Source organism: Phacochoerus africanus, chromosome 1, assembly GCF_016906955.1.
Source record: "Phacochoerus africanus isolate WHEZ1 chromosome 1, ROS_Pafr_v1, whole genome shotgun sequence".
Taxonomy (NCBI): domain Eukaryota; kingdom Metazoa; phylum Chordata; class Mammalia; order Artiodactyla; family Suidae; genus Phacochoerus; species Phacochoerus africanus.
Window position 1 is genome coordinate 121,703,590 of NC_062544.1, and position 20,111 is coordinate 121,723,700.

General features: G+C 42.1%; 1 protein-coding gene across 4 annotated transcripts in view; it reads right to left on the minus strand.

Moving 5' to 3' along the window:
- Positions 1-800: 800 nt before the first annotated feature.
- The window catches only part of FHIT (fragile histidine triad diadenosine triphosphatase), a 1,432,969-nt gene continuing 1,413,658 nt past the window's right edge, over positions 801-20,111 (minus strand). For all 4 annotated transcript variants that reach the window (XM_047778411.1, XM_047778405.1, XM_047778397.1 and 1 more), the window contains one exon: positions 801-1,099. The gene's annotated coding sequence lies outside the window, so the exon portion shown is untranslated. The remainder of the gene's footprint in view (positions 1,100-20,111) is intronic.

Below are 20,111 nucleotides of genomic sequence, written 5' to 3' on the forward strand. Positions count from 1 at the left end.
TGATGCCAAGGAGTGCCTGGATTGCTGTGGCCACTAGCAGCTCAGAGAGGTTCCCCCAGAGCCTCTGCAGGGGGCACAGCTGGGAAGGACTGTGGCCATCTGATCTGCAGCACTGCCAGAGAACACACTGCTGTTGTTTTAAGCCATGCTGTTTGTGGTCAATTTTTAGAGCAGTCATAGGAAACTTGGACACCATGTGTTGGAGATGGTGCTGGGGTCAGGGAGCAGCCCACAAGCCTAGAGAGATGCTCAACGAGGCTTTTTGTGAAAAAGAAAAATCCTGCTTTGGGTTCTGCGTAGCCGTGCAATTGGTGTGTTTTATTTGTCTCTATAAAATTGAATCCCTCGTTTTATTATTCTACCGGAGGAAAGAAAGAGCCTACTTCTGTCGTCCTTCCTTAAAGAAATTGACTGTTATGGGCAAGGGGCAGGCTTCCTAAACTAATACTGAGAGCATTTCCATTCTTTTCCTTACATTTCTACCACTCGAGCAGCCTGGGCCATGCTGTCTCCTCACTGCAGTGCATGTTTCTTAGTTTCCTGAAGCTGATTTTGCCATCTTAAGCTCTTTCAGCTCTGCCTCTCTGCACCCAAGGCAGGAAGAGACTATAACAGAGGAAAGGTTGTACACTTCTTGTTCCATTATCTTAGCCACTGCAATAAAGCCTGGAAATCTGATTCCAGCCTTAGCAAACCTTTCGCTTACAGGAAGCACAGTAGATCTGAGAGATCAATGTCCTCAGCTGTGCCTTTTGGAGGCCCCCTAATATCCATTTTTGAGTTAGCCAACACACAAGATAGATATTTCAACTATTATTTTTATTTCCATCCAGGCCAAGGGACAGTTGAGCAAAGGTTCTAAGTACACAGCCAAGAAAGTGTGGAAGGGCTGTGGCTGCCATTGTTTTGAAGGCTGCCTGTCCGTCATCGTGATTGAAACATAACCCCGATGACTTCCACAAGTGTAATAAAATGCTTTGCGAAAGGTTGTCAAATCGTAGGATGTAATAAAGCCTTAGCTTCATTTCCAATGCCGCGGGGTCTGAGACAAAAGGCCCATTTCCTTATGCCTTGGGATTTGTTTGAGTTCCTTTCGTGCCTGGAAATGACAGAACATAAAACCAGACATTTAGTTAGAACCAATAGCACTTTTTGAATCATGCAAGGCAAGTTAGCTTACTTCTAACCTGCTAGATTTCCATCAATATTTTACAAGAAGCCATAGAGATATGGGCAGATGACATGCATTGGTGGACTCCAGCCCTGCCTTGGCCCCATCCTCCCTGGATCCCCCCATGTTTTGAGGCTTCTGCCCATGGCCCAGAGGTCAGCTACCTGGTTTCTTAATCTGTTTTACAGACACAAGTCTTACATACGAAATGAAACAAATTCAGACATTTAATCAGGTAGGAACCGATTCTCAAACATGGACACTATTAGGAGCACCTGGTGAACTTGTAAAAAAAAAAACACAGATTTCAGAGTTCCCATCATGGCACAGCGGAAACAAATCCGGCTAGGAACCATGAGGTTGAGCGTTTGATCCCTGTCCTCGCTCAGTGAGTTAAGGATCAGGCATTGCCCTGAGCTGTGGTGTAGGTCGCAGATGTGGATTGGATCTGGCATTGCTGCAGTTATGGTGTAGGCCAGCAGCTGTAGCTCTGATTAGACCCCCTGGCCTGGGAATCTCCGTATGCTGTGGGTGAGGCTCTAAAAAACAAAAACAAAACAAAACCAAAAAGCCCTCAAACAACAACAACAAAAAAACAGATTTCTCCAGTCTGTCCCCCACATTCTGAACCAGCAGGTGTGGAGAGGCCAAGAATCTGTTTGTTAACGAGCTCTCCTTGTGAGTGTGAGATGCCCCACTCCTGGATTTCAGGGAATTCTTGACCTAGCAGGTAGAATAGAGAATCAGCGTTGCTTCAAGGCCAAGTTACCTGAAGGATTCAGGCCAGGTCTAAAACAAATAATTCTGCTCTTAAAATAGGAAAGTGGGAGGAAGCCCTTTAATCTTATTTGGGAAGAAAAGAAAATTCCTAGGTCATAGACATGCATTTCATAGTTCTAACACCCTCTCTCTACCCTAAAGGAAAACCCGTCAGAGCCTTGGCTTGGGGCCTAAGTTACTGGGATCAGTAACGTGATTGTGGTCAGGAGCAGGCAGGCTGGGGCTCCTTGCTTGGAGGACATCGGAAAGGGAAGACCATTCCAGGAAAGAGAAAATTCAATAGGAGGGGAAGAAACAGAGACTTTTGTGAATGAGATTTCATACAATCGGGGGAAGATTAAAAGAAAAGGCTCATAGGAGATGTTAAAGGCAATTTCCACGGGTGTGATATATAAAGAGATTTTTGAGAAATATCCTTGAGAAGTACAAATGGACTTCTCCTTCAGTGTTTTCCAGAGAGGTCAGTGAAGATTTACATTGCTTGTCACTTATTGTTTGCTCTTTGTGGCTTTGAGTGCAATATTGCAGACATAGACCTGGGAGGCCGAGGTGCAGAGACCCAGCTTCCTGCTAGTTCCATTGTGTAGTTCAAAGGCATCCTCCATATGGGCCTGTTCACCCCCCCCACCACCACCTGGTGAGGACACACTGGCACACACATCAGCCTCTGCTACACAGAGTGAATTTTTAGTGAATCTGGACTATACTTTCCTCTAAGTTCCTAACGAGGTCAGAGAGCACAGGGCAGGCAGGGCATCTCTTTGGAATGACATCTGCTCCCTTCTTGGATCCAGAACACAGGAGCCTAATCACTTCTCCTCCAGCCTTCAATTTCAGCTCAGGATCCACACCCTGCCCCTCCCCAGGTCCACTGATTCTGTAAGTGAGGCATGAAAAACAAAAGGAATGTACCAGTCAATTTTTACCCTCCCCATCCCCATAGAAAGGGACCTGTCTCATTCCTGTGTGACACTGGCATCTTCCCCCATTGTTCCCAGCACCACCCATCTTGTCTGGAGACATGGGTCATCTCCTGATCATTCATCATTGCCCTTGTCCTTGAACAATTATTGACTTTGAGTCAGAGGCACCTGTGCAGGCCTGAAAATGGATGTGCCCTTTCTTTTCCTCCGCCTCACCTGTCGAGGGCAGATTTATGTCCTAGGAGAAGTTTCCCTCGGTTTTATTTTTGGTCTTCGGAACATTGTGGCCCTGTGTTATTTCCTTCACCCGCCCTTCCTGACACCAGCCCTGTAATTTCTGAATCTCCCTGGATGCTGCTGTCTATGCTTGAGCAGGCTTTCCGTCAAGCTGCTTAGGATGCTTCCACAGTGCATCCCTCACACAGCCTTGGCATTCAAGCCATCTGCCTGGCTGCTGAAGGCTATCTTCAGCAGTTCCTTTTCTCCAGCTAGCCTGGAAGCTTGTGGGAAGCAGAGTCTGCATTTCCTATCAGAGCCAACAAGTGAACATGTAGGACTTAAGGAGATCTTGGGTAAAGTCTGGTCCCTATCACTTAGTGGTTGTGTGTCTCCAGGTGACGTAACACATGTGGGCAGAACTGAGTGGCTTAGCACATACATAGTGCCAACTGCAGTGCCTCGCCCATCAGAAGTGCTCACCCATGTGAGCCTCTGTCATTGTCATATCAGTACTTATTTTCTGTGTTTCACCACCAGGGAGGGACCACCAAGGCAGAGACTCATGAGTGTCAGAGGAGTGAGTGTGTGCTTAGCTGCAGAGGGAGATATCTGGCTTCATTATCAAAAAGGGCATATCTGGACAACATGCTCACCCTCCCATCTTCTAGGTTGGACTTCACTCACTATGTGCCCTTCCTGTCTCCACTGTCCTGTGATCTCACCTTCAGGCGGTGGTATTTTCAGTGTTAGGTGGGCATATCAACACATGTATTTATTGAAATGAGGAAGGAGCTAAGGTGGGTTGTTCTGTAGTCTCTCAAGACCAGGCAGGTTCAGTCTGGATTCGGGCAACCAAAAGCAGAGCCAAAGCACTGTGGGTATGTTAGATATCCCTTTACCGGCTTCACAAGTAGTGGAGACAGCACAGAAATTCCTAGCCGCCTTTTATACCAGTACAGGATAAAGCCAGCAATCTGCCAAATGATACATAGAGGTGGTTGTCATCCTATTCTACTGCACATGCATATATGCATAACTATCATGATATAACAGTTGCTGTGTCATTTCTCATTGGATGACATGGCGCCTGGGTGGAAAGAGCCCGAGTTACACCATTTTCCCCACATGGGTGCAAAGAAGTGGGTGATGAAGTCCTCAAGATGCTTCCAGCTCATTTGGGGAAACACTCCACACAAGGTGAGGCAAGGAAGTAGATCATCAGGTGCCAGATGAGCCGTCCAGAAACATGGTCTCTTGGAGTTCTGAGAACAGGAGTCTGGGAGTATCTGAAGTCTGATGGATTGTCTGATCATGTGCTTTTCAAATATTTCTGTGTTCCTCATAAACACAGTGCAGATGGACTGAGCCTGTGTCCTGGTACTCCAGGGCACACTGGAGGACAAACAGGTGCTATCCTGAAGCTTGGATTAGGGGGCGGGTTTGCAGAATAGGGAATGGAGGCTGAAGAGGAGCCCCACAGCTCTGGAGAGAAGAAACCTTTGGAGAGGGGAGTTCTGAATTAGGGAGGAAAGTGAACAGTCTGATGGAGAGACTGTAGGTAACTTTGACTAAGACTTGCTGTATAATCTGGGCTATTACCTCCTCATCCATCTTTTCCTGAGACCTTTAGGAATATCTCTGAATTCAATTGCAGTTTGTTGTCCTGATTGAGGGAGAAGAGGCTGAAAGCAGGGGACCAGGAGGTCCCACCTGGGGTCCAAACTGAACCATGTCTTAAACATGCAGGTGTCACCAGGCTCCATGAAGTCTCTCTCCACAAAGTGGGAGGCTGAGTCCTCTAATTTCAACAGACCCAGCCATTCTCTGCTCACACTCAGGGCAGCCTCTTTTTACTAACTGTGCCAACGAAGAGGCTCCTTCCTCTTAAATCCACTCATCCAGTTTGGCGGGGGGGGGGGGGGGGGGTGGGGGGGGTGGGGTGGAGGGCGGGTGCAGCAGAGGATCAGGGCCTCATCTGTTTTTGAAGTGAAGAATATTCATCACTCCCTCTCTCTTAGATGGGTCAGGATAGGAGCTGACCCCAGGCAGCATATCAAAGAAACACTGGGGACCATAAAACCCCAAGCCATCTTCCTGTTTCTTTAAGGTCATTGCAGTTCTCACCCAGGCTGCTCAGTGGGAATCCCCCGGGGAGGTCTAAACAATGCCAGATGTTCACCCCACCCCCAGGGAAAAGGTCTAACTGCTTTGGACTGTGGATGAAGGTGAAGCCTCCAAGCCTGTCTCCCTCTTGATCCAGTTCCAAAGTGGGCTCCTGATAAAATGCTCCAAAGGCCCCCAATAATCCTGATGCTGGAAACAAGTTTCAGAAGGTTTTAGTTGCAACCATTCAACTTCTCTGGAAGCTCTCTGTCTTCTCCCCTCTCAGCAAAGCCAACAAACAGGACAAATATCATCCCTCAGAGCTAGTGCCTCATGAGGATGCATAAAATAACCTATTCTGCATCCCAGGGCTGATGCAGAGATGGTTTTAAAACAAAGTAACCACAAGCACCCACAAAACCAAGTCATGAGACACTAATATAAAATTCCTCTGTAACAGCTCTCTTTTTTAAAAAGTAATTCTTGGTTTGTGGCAGACAGCCATGGAAAGCCATTCCGCTCACAACAAAAACAAGGTGAGCAATTTTCTAAGGGCAGGCACCCCTGACCCCTGCATTTCAGCTTTTTTCATAATAATCTGGTCTCTAAATTGGACCACAAGAGCCGCTGGTGGCAATCTCTTACAGTATGTGGGTAAAAAAAAGAACCTGGGGGAGAAAAGGCAAAGGTCAGAGAGCTGGGCTGATTAGTAACTGAGGCGACAAAATTATCCTTTCATTTAGAGACAGCAAGGGGTTACCCCAAGGCAGTGGCCAGAAACCCAGTGATGTCAGGATGGCCTCGAGAGCAGGTCAACTTCCCAGCACATTTTCTCACTCACAACTCTTCCTCTGTGACTTGTCCCACGTGCCGATTAATGATATAACTCCCTACTCAGAGAGAGTGATAGTTAACTTCCCTTTCCACAGGGTCTGTTTCCCCATCCTCCACATTTGTCACCTTTAGGCAGGCACAGAAAGCAGCTCCTCCAGGCATCACATGGCCAGCACCCCCTAGCCCCCTGAGGGGCAATGCAGACCTCTGCCCTGTGCCAGGTGGGGGCTCACCCTGGGGCTGTCCTTTATGGAGTGGCCACAGACTCAGCACTGTCAGTTTTCTCTTTGAAGGGATAAATCAAACGTAAAGAACAGTGGACACGCAAGAAAGATGATGCCCATGCTTGTGTCTGCGAGTGATTTACCACAGCCCCTCAGGGCTTCATCGCCTCTTTGATCCAGTGATGTCCCTGCAAATGAAACTACAGAGGCTTTGAGGCTTGGTGGTTGGAGTGAGGAGGCAGAACAGAGCAAAGCCACCCCTGGGCAGCTCACATTGCTCCCTGGGCAAGTGCTCCTAACCCCCTTGAAGGCAATAAGGCTTCTGTCTTCCACAATTGCTCCAGCATGCCCACTTCCCGGTATCTGTGCCTTGAAAAGACTCTCCCTAACAGGCTTTCCTGCTCAGATAGAGTTTATGAAGAACAGGCTTTATTTGGCTCTAAATCTTCAGCTGATATTACTTTTCCCTGAGACTCAGTGGAAATGAAAAAGGATTACTTTGTATTTACTTGCATCTTTGGTGAAAGAAACTAATTTTGAGAAAGAAAGCCTGACAATGTGAAATACTTTCCCTTACTTCAAACCCTCCAGGGGGCCAAGGAAGAGCTAGGAGGCCCACATGCTTTGCCATTTACTTTGTCCCATGGCTTCTTCCAATAGTGCTTTTGAGAGTAACCATCCTTCAGCGGGTCCCTTCCCTCTAGCTGTGCGCTCCTGTTGCAGTAGAACTTTAGAGCCAAACATGGAGCAGGCTACCTTTGATAATTAGTGGCTCCGAATTGGCTGAGTGTGTTCTTTAATTCATGCCGCTTGTGTTTGGAGTGTGTACAATTCTGTGGTTGAATAAAAGGTATATTTGCTGAGAGATTATAGACAAATACTCAGGGATTGTCATGATGAGAATTTGTCAGGGTTCAGCACATTTAATAGCCTAATGGGGTTATATTTTTTGCTTTCCACCATTTAAAAGGTATTGAAGTTGGTATAACTCTGTTCTTTTTGTACGTGAGCTGAGATTACGATCCAACATAAATCTTTAGGCTAACAGATATAAGTCTATTTCCTGCAGCAGTGTTTTACATCAAAAACAAAGACATGAAAACTTTAACGTTATATTTTAATACTATGAAAAGGATGGTCAAATAGGTTACAGTTTACTTCAGTTACTCACAACCAGTCTAACTTGAATGATGTTCAAGCTTCCATGTTGCATCAAAATATTGAAGGTTGAAAACTGGCAAGAAGATGCAATTGGAAGCTAGTGGGAATAGAAAATATTTCACAACATTCTGCTTTTCCTGAGTTTCCAGTGCTTAGAATGCACTACAGATTGTGAGAAGGTGAACATAACCAGTATAGAGGCATCAGCCATGGATACTGGGGGCTCTCTATGGCTCCATTGTAAAAGTCATGCACACTGTATCTGTGTTCAGATAGTGACCACACTGTCACTGTGTGTGCTTGGCCACGTACTATCTGATCTCTGGACTAAAGTCTCTCCCTTTATTAAACAATAGTTTGGATTATTTGCTCTTTAAACCCCCTTCCAGCCCAATGATGCTCAGAGTGTCTGATTTTTGTCAGTAGGGAGGTGGAAGCTTTCTGTTCTGCTCATAGGAGAGAAAGCTGACTCTCACTTTGGGGATTTAAGGGTTATTTTGTCCAGGAAGGGGCCCCTGAAGGTATGCAGAGCCATATAAATGTGCCCTGCAGGAGAGCTGGAAGGCTCTCCTGTTCTCCACAGCTCAGCCAGTGGTTTAGGGGACAAGGCATCAAGCCAGGAGCCTGCCTCCCCAACTCCATCCCTCCCACTGAAGTCTTCCCCACTCAGGGCAGACAGTGGCCAGAGGCACTGGCTCAGCTGGAGTGAGGAGTCAGGCCCTGGAGGCTGCACTCAGTGGATTCTCTTTCTGGGTGGGAGGGGAGAGCTGTCCCTCTGGAACATCTATCACCCAGCTCCCATGCAAAGACTGTGCAGTCTTCTGTATGGAAAACTCATTTCATCTTCACTTCAGCCCTGTGGGGTAGATGTCATAACCCCAGTTTATACCTGGAAAAAGGTCACACAGTAAGTGCAGAGAGACTGGAACCAGATCTCCTTAACTACAGGGATTAACCTCTTTTTACAGCTACAAAGTCCAACCTAGTAGGCAGCGGCCACATGTGGTCAAAACATAGCTATTCTGCATGGAGATGCACACATGGAAAGCAGAAAAATATCTACTAGCTTTCAAAGATTTATCTAAACAAAAAAGATAAAATACACATTATTTACATTTATGTAATTTTTATATTAATTTTTTATATTATAAAGATATTGAAATGATGGTATTTGGATGTATTGGGTAAATAGAACATATTTTTAATATTAGTTTAATCTGTCCTTAAAGTGGCTTCTGGAAAATTTGAAAGGACATGTGTAGCTCACATTCTGTTCCCATTAGACAGCACTGCCCTCAGACAATACGCTGGGCCCAGGCTTTGGAGAGAGCACACAGTGAAGGTGGTCTGGGGAAGGGGAAACCCTATGAGGATCTGAAGCATTAACTTAGTATTGAAGAGCATAGGCTCTGGGTTCAGGTTAGGCCTGGGACGTATTCATGGTGTAACCTTGATTGAGTTACTTTGCCTATCAGTGCCCCAGTTTCATCATCTACAAAACAGGAAAATAAGAGTATCCATTTCATAGAGTTGTTACGAGGACAAAAGATGACACAAGTCAGGCACTTAAGCATAGTGCCTGGCCCAGAGAAAAGTCTAGGCTCTAAAGAAATATGTCACTCATGCATTCACTCAGCACTTTGGGGCACCCATGAGAAAAGCCAGGAGCTGTTCTAAGTGCCAAAGACAACAGCCCTGTCCTTGGACACGTACTTGCTAGTAGAGACACAGACTAACACAGAAGTCTGTAAGATGAAGGCAGATGATGGGAGCACCATTAAGAAAAATAAGGCGAGTTTAAGGGATAGGAGGAAATGGGGCTTTATTTTAGATTGGAACTTGGGAAAGGCCTTTCTAAGCAGATGACATTTGAGTCAAATACAGAATGGAAGGAGGAAAGGTGAGCATTCCAGACAGGGGGACAGATAGTGCCAGGGCCCTGAGTTGGGAGCTTGTTTGATGCAAACTAGTAACAGCAAGGAAGTGGGAAAGCTGGAAGCAAGAGTGAGGGGAGAGTCAGGGGGTTGACACTGGATTTGTCCTCAGTTCTTCACTGTGGTCTTCAGGGCCTCCTGTGATTGGGCCCTGGCTGGCTTGACAAAGGATGGGGGAGGGACAGGATCTGACTTCCTGTTTAAAAGGATCCTACTCTTAACACAGCTCCTCTTTTTTTTTTTTTTTTTGTCTCTTTGCCATTTCTTGGGCCGCTCCTGCGGCATATGGAGGTTCCCAGGCTAGGGGTCCAATCAGAGCTGTAGCCACCGGCCTACGCCAGACCCACAGCAACGAGGGATCCGAGCCCCGTCTGCAACCTACACCACAGCTCACGGCAACGCCGGACCCTTAACCCACTGAGCAAGGGCAGGGACCGAACCCACAGCCTCATGGTTCCTAGTCGGATTTGTTAACCACTGTGCCACGACGGGAACTCCACAGCTCCTCTTTTAATAGGTTCATTCTTTTGTATGACCATGGGTGAGTTTGAGGGTACAGATGAGTATTTTGAGTCATAGTCAACAGTTGACATAAGATAATCTAAGCAAAGATGCTATATTTTTAACTGCAGTATCATGAAAGCTCACCCAGAACGGGGGGAGTTTTTAGGTTTTATTGAAAATATTTGCACTACTTTTCATTTCCATAGCATCATTCTTTTGAAAGATTGAAGAAATTAAAATTAACTGCAAACAAGATCTTCCAACTTAAAAAACTGTCCCGATAGATAACAGATCCTTGAAAGGAAAGTAATAAGGCAAATCCTTCATAGGTGTGTCACAGATAATGTTGATTCACTGCATTGGGCATATTCCTGTCTCTAAATGGATAACTCTGGAATCCGTAGGACTCACCAGAGAGATCAGCTCAAAGAGGGGGCAGAGTTCTAAGAGGAGCCCTGAGCTATGCAGGGCCAAGACTGGCCTACCTGTTAGAAGGTTCCCCTTTCCCAGAGCTATCTATGACTCTGCCTTATCACTTGTAATTAAAAAAATGATTCATGCAATATCGTAGGCTTTCCTGTTTTAAAAACAATGCAACCCCATCCATTTGCAGCTAAGAACGCCTCTAGTTCTAAACTTTTTTGGAGCCTCATTGGAACAAGATACAGAGCTCTAGAGAGGAAAATTGCTAAGAACATCTAATTACATTCAAAACCATTTTTTTTTTCGCCTGTCTTAAAGGAATAAAAATGATCTGCAGGTTTTTATAGCCTTTCTTGACCTGAAGATATCTCCTGTGGAAAGAGAATCCTCAATTGAGCTCTTTTAATGCTTTAAATATTACTTGATCTATCATCTTACACACTGCCTAGCATACTTTGAAAAAAAAAAAAAAAACCTTTAAATACCCATTAAAATTGATTGGCTAGTCCTAGACCATGGGGGTGGCTCTTGGAGGGCATGCAATTGTGTGTGTGCATGGGGGCTTAGACACAACTGAGACAAAGTCAACTGCTTTATGGTGGGATAAGGTAGAGAAATCCATTTGGTCACAGGTGCAGTTGACATTGTACTGCTGACTTGTGCAGGTCAAGGTGACATGGTTGCTTGTTCTTGCTTAAGATTCACCATCAGCATCTCTGGGGCAGGGGTGCACTTCATCTACTGTGACTCAGGCAATGTCAGGCTCCAAGTGGAATCTCAGCAAATAGTTGGTGATTGAGTTCTAGAACTTCTAGTTAAAGAGGTCATCTAGGAGGCAAGCAATCTGTGCCCATGGCATTGTAGCCAGGACCCCTGACAGCAAGGAAGGAGACCCCATTTCAAATGAGCCTCTGGAGAAAAGTGCCTTTCTGACCTTTTAACTATGAAGGATGGGGTGGCTGTAGGAATTCATCCTCTCCTTTTATCTTTTGTCTCCGTGGCCTCTGGGGGCTTTTCCTGAACCAGATGTTTCCAAATGATAAGCAGGGGACTGCCAGTAGCTCAGGTCTATAGAACCCCTTCTTGGGCTTCACCCTGTATGTCCACACACCAAATGATAGAGATACTCGCTAACTGGCCAAGCTGGAATCACATGCCTACAACTGTGGATTCTAGATGAGACTAGGCAGTTCCAAATTCACATCTGCTATACCCATCCTACTTTCTGCTTTACCTTTCACCAGTTTTCTAAATGTTTTGAAGTCCAATGGTTAATTAGACTTTTGGTGAAAACCTTCATCTCTAAAGGAAACCCTAATTAAAAGGTCTTGAATGGAGCCCTTGGGAATCCTCACTGATCCCAAGAACGACATCTTACACACTATGGTCCAAGGTCGATTAGCTGTGATTCACTCCTGGCCATCGAATGCAATTTTACCTTTCAGGCAAATATTTAGTCCATCATTGTTTTTGCATAGGGAAAAAGGGACCTCAGTGTCTCTTAGACAGGGTGGTTATGATGAGTGGCTATAAAGGGACCTATGCAAAGCGCCTAGGATAGAAGTCACCAAATGCTGGTGCTTTCCTGAAGTTAATGGAAAAGTTAGCATAAGCTGTAATTTGCACCTCAGTTTCATTGTACAACTCTTGTCTTCAGTTAGCTACAGTGTGAGCAGGGGAGGACATTTCTATACAGAGACCCACGAATGTAAGTGTAAAGGTGTGTGGTTCTGAGTTAGACTTCCTGGGTTGCCCTGACTGTCTACTAGAACATTTGAGTCCTTGTGAAAGTCCCCTAGTAACCTTAAGCCTCAGTTTCCACATCTGAAAATTGGGACAATACTAGAGGGCTGTTGTGGGGTATAATTGAAATAAGGCTATAAAGTGCTTAATATAATGAGATTTCTGTAAGTGGTGTCATTAATAATCATTGATAATGAAACATCCTCTGGGGTGGTCTTCTCTATTCAGTTCTAAGATAATGATCTTCTTGGCCAGTCTGGTCCGTTAAAGTCAGGAAGGATGGCCAAGAGGAAGAGAATCAAATCTCTGATGTAGTAGCAGAGTGTCTGTGAACATTATATGAGGCAATTATTCTTTGTTGTTTTAACCTATTCTGGAGTAATTGTATACCCGGCCAGCAATTAGACCATACACTAAAGTCGATCTCTTCCTTCCTTTTGTGCTTAATTTAAATGTTTTCCCTTCTCTGATTTACTTTAGTCATTTTTATAGTGAAATATATACAGAAAAGTGCAAAAGATATATAATATGGCTTTTAGAATGAATACAAAGCAAACACGGGCCTTGCTACCATCCTTGACAAGGAACAGAGCATTGCCAGCCCTTCCATCCTCCCACCCCCACATCCCTTCCCACTCATAAGCTCCTTCTTGACTCCTCCAGAAATGTAACTACTGGGCTGAGGTTATGGTGATTGCTTCCTTGCTTTCCTTTATAATTTTATTCTCTAAATGAATTTATCTCTAAACACTGTAGTTTAGTTTTGCTTGTTTTTGAACTCTATGTGAATACAATACACAGTAGGCATGCTTTTGTGTTTCCCTTGTTGCACATTCTTGCAGACACTTGATATTGTCAGTCTTTTAAAATTTTAACTATTGTGGGTGATATATAGTGGTATTTCATTGTGCTTAAAATTTACATTTCCCTAATAACTAAAGATTATTGTCCATTTTGAGACCTACTTTTTATGAAGTTCCTGTTCAAATCCTTTTGTGTTTTCTATTGGACTGTTGGATATTTCTTATTAACATATATATATATATATATATTTTTTTTTTTTCCTTTTCTTTAGAATAATTATCTTCTGGATACTGGCCCTCCATTGACTACAGATGTGGTAGCTACCTTCTCTCACTCTCTGTCTTGCTTTTTTCCCTCTTTTTTTCTCTATTTTAGTGTTATTGATAAACAAAGTTTCTTATTTTGAATGTAGTCAAACTTATCAATATCTTTTTTTAAATAATGTTTTCATGCCCTATTTAAAAAGTCTCTCTATAAATAAGACCATGAACATATTCTCCTATATTCCTTTATAAATTTATACTTCAGTTTTTTTTTTTGATAGGCAAGAAATTGATTTATTAAGACATGATGCTTGTGAGAGATGCAAGTAGGCAGGCAAGGAGGTCCTGCCCAGATTCTGAATTATAATCCACCTGGAATTGGCTTTTGCATGTGGTAGGAGATAGGATGCAGTTTCAGTAATTTTCTATATAGATATCCAATTTTTTCAGAACCATTTATTGAAAAGATGTTCCTTTCCCCATAGTTCTGTGATGGCTTTTGTATCATAAATTAAACATTATAGGCCTCTTTTCTGTTTATGGCCTTTCTGCATTGTTCCATCTGTCTATTTGTCCTTGTATCAACACCAAGCTCCCTTAATTTTTGTAGCCTTTTAATAAGTCAATACCCCATAGAGTAAGTTCTCTTATACTTCTGTCTTATTATTTCAATAGTCTTCTATATTTCAGTCTTATTCTTTTAATAGGCTACATTTCCATAAGCATTTTGGAATCAATTATTCAATTTTTACCAAAAAAACAACTAACCTGCCACTACAAATTACGGAGATTTCTGATGTGAGTAGCATTGCATTTATAGGTAAATCTGAGAATTCAGTCTTTATAAAATTGAGTCACTCATGTCTCTGTTAATTTAATTCCTCTTTAAGGCCTCTTAATATTTTATAGTGTCTGTCCAGAAGCTTGCATATCTTTAATTGTTCCTAGGCATGGAACAATTGGATTTCTGATGTTAATATAAGCTAACTTTTATTTTTTTCATATTCTGTGTGGCTGTTATGGACTGTTTGTGTCCCCCTCAAATTCACAAGTTGAAGCCCTAACTCCCAATGTGATAGAAATAGGAGATGTGGCCTTTAGAAGGAACTTAGGTTTAGATGAGATCATGAAGGTGATGCTCCATAATAGGATTAGTGTCCTTATAAGAAGAGTGAGATTAAAGCTCATTCTTTCTTTTCTATAAGAGGACACAATGAAAAGGGGGCTGGCCATAGGTCAGGAAGAGGGCTCTCACCAGAACCCAACCATATCAGCACCCTTATCTTAGAATTCCAGCTTCCAGAACTGTGAGAAATAAATTTCTGTTGTTTAAGCTACCCAGTCTATGGTATTTTGTTATGGCTGCATGAGCTAAGACAGTGGCTGAGAAATTCGAAACTGACCTATGTTGAACTTCTATTCAGAGGCCTTGCTAAGCTTACTGATTAATTTGAATTGTCTCTTAGTACAGTCTTTCGAGTTTTCTGCATGCATCATAATGTCTACAGATAATGACAGTTTTATTCCTTCCTTTCTAATCCTATCTTTTTATTGATTGTTCTTGTCTTACTGTACTAGCTGAGTACATGGTGAAATATCAGGGCTAATAGTGAATATTCTTATCTCATTTGCAATCTCAGATGAATAATGTTCAACATTTCATCCTTAAGTATAAATTCCTCACTAGCTCAACAGTTTCTAGAATTTTTATATTTATTAGGTTGGATGTTTAATTTGATCAACATTTTTTCAGCATCTACTGAAATGGGCTTATCATTTATCCCTTAGTCTGGTAAAAGGCATAAGACTAGTATAATGTGAAATCGATATTGCATTGAACATAATATATCTTCTTTTGCACACATACATACAATTAATTTATTTATCTGTCTACCTTTGGGTATCTTTTAGAATGGTGGCAAGTATATTTCCATGTGCAACTAGTCTGTAGATTTCCTTTCTGTTATGTTCTTATCAGATTCATGTGTAAGACAATACATACAACAAACAGAAATAGAAGAGGCTATTTATTTATTTATTTATTTATTCTTTTCTCTGGCAGAATTTTCCACCAGTTGTTCTTATTAGGAATCTTATTCAGATCCTTGTTTCTTTCTTAATTGTGTGGTACAATTCACCAGTAAAGCTACCTGGGCCTAACATTTTCCTTGTAAGAACAGTTTTAATTCATGTTTGAGTTCTTTAATAATTATCACATTATTTATATTTTATTTTTCACTTTGTGTCAGGGGAAACTGGATTTATTCCAGAAATATGAATTTAATCCCAGTTTTCAAATGTGTTGGTCTAAAATTAATTATATGCTCTTCTCATTGTAATGACTACAATGTCCAGGAAGATGTTTACCATTAACTTTTAGCTTTTATTTTCTATCAATAAATGTATTGAATCATAATTAAAAGTAAATTGTCCTCTAAATACAACTTTAGTTGCATATAAAAGTTTTAGTTTTCTTCATTCAATTCAAAATTGGTTCCAATTTCCACCTGATTTCTTCTTCTTTAGAATTTCTTTTTATGAATTTGCTGCTGATGAATTCTCTCAGCTTTTGTTAGAAAATACCTTTATTTCACCCTCATTCTATAAATACATATGGACTGGGTATGGAATCTAGGTTGGCAGCTATTTTCTTTCAGCTGTTTAGAGATGTCATTCCATAGCCTTCTGATTTTTCTGTTGTCGTTGCCCTTGGTCTAATTATTGGAAAGTAAGTTTCTTTTCAATTTTTTTCACTATCGAGTCTAACAAATTACTCTCAGTTTTAGCCTGATGTGCCTAGGTGTGCCCTCTATACCCCTTACTATGGGTTTGGTATATTCTTGAATTTTTGGATTGGTGCCTTTTGCCAGTTTTGAAAAACTCAGCCATCGTCTCTAATTATAACTTCCACTAGAACTCTGTTTTGGAATTGTTCATAAGCACCTACTAGACTTTCTCCCTATATTCTATATCCTCTGACCTCTCATACTTTTCCCCACTATCCTTCATCTCTTATGGTTCATTCTGAGTATTTTCACGTAGCTCACCTTTAAGTTCACTGATTCTGTTTTTGCTGTAAAAAAAACATGCTGTTACGTTCATTCATTGGGTTATAGTATTTTTCAGTTCTAAAATTTCTCTTTGGTTCTTTCTTTTTCACATCATCTCTGTATTTATCCCAGTGTGGTTCCCATTGTGAGAATAGATTCTAGCTCTCTACTGAATGATAAAGAAATCTAGTATTTTCTCTCCAGAACAAAATTAACATAGTTGTTTCAATGACTATATCTGGAGATTCATACCTTATTTATATTGACTTGTCTCCTCATATACTTTGTAGGGTGTGTGTATGTGTGTGTGGGAATATATACACACTCATGTATTGGGAATTCTATTTGAAAAAAATATTTATAGGAACAGTTTAAAATCATGGATGGTATATTTTTCTTCCAGAGGTTATTTTTTCTTTGCTTCTTCCAGGGACCCAATAGGACTAGCAATTTAGCATCACCTTAATTCAGTATCTGAGGTAGAGACTTTCTCAGTTGCCCAGATGATTTGAAATTGGCCTGCAGGCAATACCAGGGCTGGTTTACAACTGGTTCACCCTTTTTCAGAGCTTCACCTTGCCACCCAGGTACGGGAGTTTTAGAAAGGGCTCTGTCTGCCATTGGCAACCCAGTTTTTGTTGCTGTAGTTCCATTTGACTCTCAACTCTCAAAATGCCCTCAGGAAAAAGTATGTATATGTGTATGTGTAACTTGGTCCCCATGCTGTACAGTGGAGAAAAAATAAAAATAAAAATAAAGCTAATCTTGAGCCAAAAAAAAAAAATGCCCTCAGGAGAAAGCAGTCCTTCATGCTGTGCTCTTCTCTTTGCATGTTTTAACCTTATAATCTTTTGCTACCTTGTTACCTTTAAAAGATGTTTTCCTATATTCTCTACAGTTTTTCTAGTTGAACACAGTGAGAAGGTTGATCCAAATTATTTGGTCTATTAGTAATAGAAGCAGAAGTCATGCTTCTTCTTTTTTTTTGGTGGTTTGAAAACATCCTGCCATACAGGTTTTAGTCTTTCATTACTATTGGAACCTAATTTCTCATAACTTGAACATTTCCATAATTATCTTTAAAACATAATAGAAATCAGAGGGTAAATAATGTATCTACACAGTGGCATAGCTAATGTAAACTCAGAGTCTCCAGGCTCACCATTCATTAAAAGGTAGTAGAATATATGGAGATATTGGCTCCTCAGAGAAGTATTAAATCCAGAAGAAGCACAATTTAGAGCTGTTTTTCCTAGGGTATTTTCTACCTGTTGTTTTGTTTTAGCCTTATAATAACCCAAGGATATAATTAAAATGCTTTCCATCATAGTCATTCAGAGATAGGGAAAGTGAGGTGCTGAAGTTAATTCTTCCTCTCCTCCAAGAAAATATGAGGATTATGATTTGCTCCTTGGGCCTTTCCATCAGAGGCTGCTCTGCTGAGAAGAGACCCTCTTGGAGAAGGTAGATTTTCCCAAGCTGCTGGGGTAGATGTCTAAAGGTACATTCAGTTACCAGAACATGTACTAAATAAGTAAACCCATCCTTTCTTGTCCACCTCTGCTATCCTTGATTATGATATGTGTGGTCCAGTGGCTGAAATTATGGTAATTTTTCAAAAATGCCAGTGTCAAAATTTTGCATTGACAGTATATCTGTAACTACTAATAACGCTGTTTTGGGCTGACTCAGTTGCTTTGAAATTGCACGGCTCCGTTACGAGTAAATGAGAGGCAACCAATTATCTATAAAATAATGGCAGGCACAGAGGAGAGTTTGATGAATTACAAACACACTCTGCTGACACAACAGGGTGTAGAGACCTGCTCTGCTCTGACTTTCTATCAGAATTCGGGGTGATGCTTGCATATTTCAAAAACAACACACCCTTCTCAATTCCAGCATGAAGTGGGAATGGGATAGGAGATGATAATAAACGTGAGAGTGTAGAGGTAGCAAACCCAAGTATTAAATACCTAGAGGAAAAATACTGTGTTCCAGGAAGGATACAAGGGTAGATAAGAAATGCAGATCCACTGTCGTCTAACGTGATTTAGAACATGGACTAAGAGAGCCATTGCAAAAACCCTATCTCGGAACTCAGCCCAGTGTGGGGATGTGATGCATAAATTCCTGGAACCAAAGGATTGCTGACCTCATCAGGGATCTGTCAGGTGGAAAGTGAGACAATTGCAGCTTCATTCAGCAACCCTTGGACTGTTGGCTTTTCTTGTGCCTGATGAAGGCAGCATCTGCATTTACTATTCTATAAGCAGCCACAATTCAAAGTCATTTTTTGCTCAGCCCAGGATTCAGGGAGTGGCCAAAACCCCAAAACATCCTGCAGGGTTATGTGGAAAGATTAGGAGAATTCTTCTATACAACCAAACTAATGTTGATGCTCTGATGACTTCAAGAGGTGAAGGAAACAGTTTTTAGTGTGTGAATGTTTATCTGCACATTCTTATGGCAGCCTGGTAATGCTGAGGATTAATCTGAGGTTATACAAAAAGAAGCTATAAAGCAGGGTTGGCTATATACTGAGGGGTTGCTAGGCATTTCCACACCATACACTGAGCAGAGAGCAGCTCTTCGCCTTTTACAGGCCCTTTTCCTAGATAGGGCATCTCTGGACATAAGGCTGCACATTCTTCTCTGCAGTATGCTGGTTGTTAAAGTAGATGAATATCAAATACATCCAATCAGCCCAGAGACCTAGCATGCCTGTAGGAGGCAGGGAGCATGGTGCAACTCTTCCTGCCCTGAGTTCTCTCACCCCAGGGAAATGCACTCTGGGTTCTCCCGAGCACTTATCATTCCCTGTGCCAGGCGAGAGACACTAGCTTAGGGGTTGGGGCAGGTCCAGAGACAGCTAGATGGGAGTTTGAATTCTGCCCTTCCCTGCCATTTTCCAAAGAAGGGCACCCTTATCCTGTTTAAGATAATTTTTTAGCTGGTCTACGCTGAATCCCTCCATAGGTAATTATCTTTTAATCCCATCAAATAGGGCAAATGGAGAGTCTCTGTTTGGCGCCAGCCTCTCAAATGATGACCAGCCTCTCAGTTTAACAAAGACAATGAACCTCCATCCCAGTAGCTACAGGCCAGCAACTATGAAGAGCTGAGATTCATCAGCATTGCTTTTCTATGTATTTTTCTGCTTAGCTTCTAACAATAAGTAATTCTCATTCCTCATTGAGGTTATCATCCTCAGATTTGGCTCAAATAAATCTTCCCTTTCTTTATTAGGTCAACATATTAATTTTTTGTTGACAGGCTCTTCCAAGCAAGGGGAGCAGTATGAAACTAAGGGAAAAGCTTTTGGGGAGGGACTATCTGGGTTCACATCTGAGTTCCATCACTTACTATTTACCTTGGAATAACAGTATCACTGAGTCTCAGGTTTCTCATCACCTGCAAGATGGAATAATAACAGATCCTACATCTTGTAACTTCTCGGGAATGTTGGCAATGGCTGAGCCCTACTGTATTTGCCTTTGTGCATGTTGCCAAGTGTGCAGTCTTTAAACTGGCTCTGCCCGAGACTGACTGGCTCCTGAAAGCTTGGAGAGGCCAAGTTTATCTAAATTTCAGATAAGTAATTTTATTTTAAGTCAAGGTATGTCCATATCTTGCATGACAGCCCTATTTGTTAACCAATTCTGGAAAGTTCCATGAATCCCTTAACACTGTATAAACATTTTTTGGTGCATAGATGAATTTTGAAAAGGGAAGAGATTGGGTATCAAAGAACTAGGTGGGTCAACTCGATGCTTAGGTTTCCTTTTCCCTTTGTCTCTCGAGAGAACTGTATGTGGTCCCATATCATACTACCAGAGGTGATGATACTCTTGGTGTAATCTTAGGACCCTACGTTTAAGCCTCTCACCTCCACGTTACTAGTTGTATGCTCTTTAGCCTCCTGCATTTTCCCTCCTGTTCTCATTTCCCATATCTGACTGCTGGGAAAACAGA